Genomic DNA, 4,403 nt, shown 5'->3' on the forward strand with positions numbered 1-4,403 from the left:
ATATATATATAGCTAAGATAATTGGACTTTGTGGTAGTTGACTCCAAGGCTGAGATGAGTTAGGTGCATAAGCTCCAAACAATTAATTTTCTATGTGATTCGCAAAAAGAAAATGATTCTAAAGGGTTCCTTTCAAATTGTATTTATTAACAAGAAGTTATCCCCCCCCTGTCCGCACTATTTTTTTTTTTTTTTTTTTGGGGGGTTGTTCCAGTTAAGTGCTAAATTTCAGCCAATAAAATCTAAAATTATGCTACCAGCTTATATTCATGTTCTCCTTTTTTCGCCTTCGTTAGATGGATGGATGGATGTTTTTTAAATGTTTACTATTTTTTTTTCTTTTTTTTATTTGAGATGGATGGATGTTTTTTAAACGTTTACTATTTTCTTTTTCTTTTTTTTATTTGAGATGGATGGATGGTAGTTTTTTAAACGTGTACTATTTTCTTTTTTCTTTTTATTTGAGAGGTTGCTCCAATTAAGTGCTAAATTTCGGCCAATATAGATCATAGATAGATAGATAGATAGATAGATACACCTTCACCTTCATCAATGAAGAACACTATTTCTAAGGATGACTCATCAAGAGAAAGATTAACAACTTCAAGGATTTTAATATCCTTCATTGTAACCAAAGCATCTCCACTAACATCCCATAATTTTGTGCTCCCCTGAGAATATTTTAGGCTCCTTCTAGATAAAAGGCACCACTACATCTAAAGAAATTAGTAAACTCCAAATTAACAATAGATCTTTTTTCAATATTTGGGAAAATCGTCTTTAAGCATTTATTTCTCTCAATTGATATCTTTAAGCATTTATTTAACCTAATGTGTTAACAACAAATAAAAAATTTAAATCCTACACAAATTTTAGGAAATTTGATTGAAAGATATCAAATACTTGAGAGACTCTTTTTTGTAATAAGTTAAGTGAATGACATTGAATGTAAATTTGTATGTAGTAAAAAACTAGTGAAAAATAGGAGCAAAAATTTTCTTTACTCTCTCCCGAGTGCATAAAGAAGCTTGGATAGAAATGAATTTAATTCCTTAAATTCCATAGCTATCCTTTCAAAGCATATTTCCCTAACATTTGCATCTTCTTACAAGACATATCCACCTATACCCTATAATTCAATGTGATTAACCTAGTTGATTCTATCACAGCTTTCCCAAGCCTTATGGTTCACAATATATTTCAAAACTTCACTTGACGAGAATGAAAGGTAAATTAAATTCTTAAAGTTAATCATCACCATTTGAAAATAAATAAATTACATAACACTTCACATTCCATTCATCCTACCTAATCATCACAAGAAAGAGTTAAAAGGTTTACCCACAAGGCATGTTGATTTCACCAAATAAATGCATTGAACAAAAGAGAAATGCACTAATACTTAGTTACAACAGAAATACACAAACAAGTACACAAAAATACTTAGCTATTTCTTCTTTACAATGACCAAAGATAACTCCAATGAACACTCCTGATTCCCTAACTCCCCCTTGGAAGAACACCACTTCCTCAGCACTTAGAAAAAGAACTATGGTTCTTCAAAGCAAGAAAAACCCTCAAGTAACTAACCAACATCAATCCTCCATCAAATCTAGTCAACTGCTCCGACAGTTTTAGGCCCCTATTCTCTCAGGGGTAGATGCTAGGCTCTTTGTATGTCGAGGAATGAATGGGAGCCTAAGCACCCAAGGGACCGACACCTAGGCGCCCAATGGCGCCAACCTCTCAGGCTGGTGAGGCAGAGACTGATGCCTAGAAGCCCAAGGGTCCGACATCTAGGTGCCAGGGCCACTTTGCACCATTCAGCTCCAAGTCCTCTCCTGGTTTCCCCACTTCAATTACCTGCTGTATCTACAAGATAGACACAAAAATACCTTTCTTAAAGTATAATTTCATCCATAAAAATATGTAGAAACATCTAAAAATACTAGCCAACTCATCTACGCATCAGCAAACACAATTAATTGCATTTTGTATATGTCCTTACCATCAGTGCTATTTGCATTATATTATGTTTAAATCATCACTTTCGTCAAATCAAAAGTAAATTAATTAGTAAAATATGTTCAATTGATTTACCTTTTTATTATCCTCCTTCGTATCCAATTTATCTATGCCTATAGAAATATTGTTTTCATGATTAGAATAATTAAATCATTTTGGATGTAGTCGACACATAAATAAAACTGTAAAATATGTTTTCTACTTGTCTTTATTATTTTATAATGAAGATTGATGATATCTTTGTGGGAAAGCTTATTTGAACCATTAATTCTGGACTTATCTCCCTGTAGATGTCCAACTAACTAGTCTCTTTTTTTTCATTATTCATACAACGTAAGAATATTAATGATTGATTCATATTTTGAAAAAAAAAATTGTTCTAAACGTAAACATAAGAATGACTATTATATGGTTCAAATCAGGTTCTATTTATGGTTAAATCATATTCAAATCTAGTTTCAATTATATTTGAACTGGGAGCAAAGCTTTTTGAACCATTTTTGAATAATGGTCAACCAAGTTCCAGACATTGATATATCATGGTTTAGGCAATGTTAGAACATGAATTTAACTATGTTATAACAAGATTCCAATAAGCTTCCTCATACGAATAAGCTTTTTAAGATTACTGAAATCCCGTTCAAACCAGTCTCTGCATTTTTCTTCTTAGTTTTCCTTTTTGTTTACATCAAAATGATTTCAAATGAATTGATGAAACCCAATAATAAAACATATGAAGCATTACACATTAACACATGCTTATCTTAGAAAATAAATTATGTGAAAGCAAAAGAAGGTGGTGAGCTCACAACATGGGAGATTGAAATTACTTTACTGTGACATGTAATTGAAATAAAACTGGGTAATAGACCCACATCCCATTTTAACAAGGAAGGTTGGGAGAATCTAGTAAAAAAATTCAATGAGCATACTGTTTGGACGTATGATCATGCGCAATTAAAAAATAAATGAGATCAACTTAAAATAGAATGCAAGTTATGGAAAAAATTACTACGGGGTGAGACTGGAATAGGATGGACTCCAATGAAAAAAAACAATTTAAGCTTTAAATGAGTGGTGGAATGAGAAAAAACAAGTATTTTTTAATTTACTTCATAAACAATTTTCACTTATATGTGTCAATATCACATTTTTTATTCTAACTTATTGTAGGTTAATCCTGCATTATTGAAATTTTGTTATAACATAATATTGTCCGAGTTGGAAGAGAAATTAGACATAATGTTTGAACTTATAGTAGCAACTGGAGAAAATGTTTGGCTGCCAAGCTTGGGTGGACAACCTCTTGAACTATGAGAGGAAATAGCAGAATTTTCTGCTGCAGATAAAATTCACGAGGATGATCCTAATATTGCGAATGTTCAAGGACTTCACAGTTCGCGTTCAATTCATACACAATTATTAAATAAGAGGAAATTTAAAAAACAAAAGTCGACTGGTAGAAATTTTCTCGATAAACAAATTGAGCCGTTAGTCCAAGCATCCACATCTATTAGTGAATCTATATTTACGCTAAATGCTTCGATAAACTCTGTTACTTTACGTGATGCACTGGATGAGTTAGCTAACTTAACAGATGTAACCAACAATATTGAGTTATATGTTTTTGCTTGAGAGCTCGTGAAAGATAAAGATGACAGAGATTTTCATGCACATGCACAAGGATGAAAAAATAGGATGGCTCAGAAGAAAATACTGTAAGAGTTTATCTTGATTGCAACTGCATTCACTATTTATATGAATTATTTTCCTGAAAATAAAATATTTTTTTTTTCTTTTACATTGTAGAAGTTTCATTGATAGTGATATTTTTGTTCATCTTTTGATTTATGCAGATTAGTTATATTTGTTGTACTCATATGAGCGTTACCACATTTGACAAATCTTGTAGATTATAATTTCATGTAACTTCTGTTTATATTCTAACTTTATTATTTCTTTTCTTTTATCTTCTATTACTTAGCTGCAATTTAATTTTTTCTTAAAAATGTCTATACCAATTAAAGATTTGTCAGACAATGAAGGTGATGATTATGATGAATAATGTATCTCAAATAATGAACTAATAGGAAAGACTCAAATGACAATTTTAAATAACACAATAACAAGTATGCTCATCTATTATCATGCACAATATAAGAATAAGAGTCTATATATGACTTCAACTCAAACTGGGGATAAATAGATACATAGACATCCTGTGAGATTTCAAAATATGTTCAAAATATCACAAATAATATTTATAGACTTACTTCGCCTACTTGAATTATCTTATGATTTATGTAGATCATGAAAAAAAATATCTAGAGAAGTACTCGCAATTGTATATATATATATATATATATATATATATATAT

The 4,403-nt window shown here is 30.8% G+C and overlaps 1 protein-coding gene across 1 annotated transcript in view; it reads left to right on the top strand.

The window, feature by feature from the left end:
* Positions 1-4,403, top strand: part of LOC110023481 (gamma-glutamyl peptidase 5-like) — a 20,152-nt gene that overhangs the window by 2,214 nt on the left and 13,535 nt on the right. The gene's annotated exons all lie outside the window — the stretch shown is intronic.

The sequence above is a fragment of the Phalaenopsis equestris genome, unplaced genomic scaffold (assembly GCF_001263595.1).
Source record: "Phalaenopsis equestris unplaced genomic scaffold, ASM126359v1 Scaffold000224, whole genome shotgun sequence".
Lineage (NCBI taxonomy): Eukaryota > Viridiplantae > Streptophyta > Magnoliopsida > Asparagales > Orchidaceae > Phalaenopsis > Phalaenopsis equestris.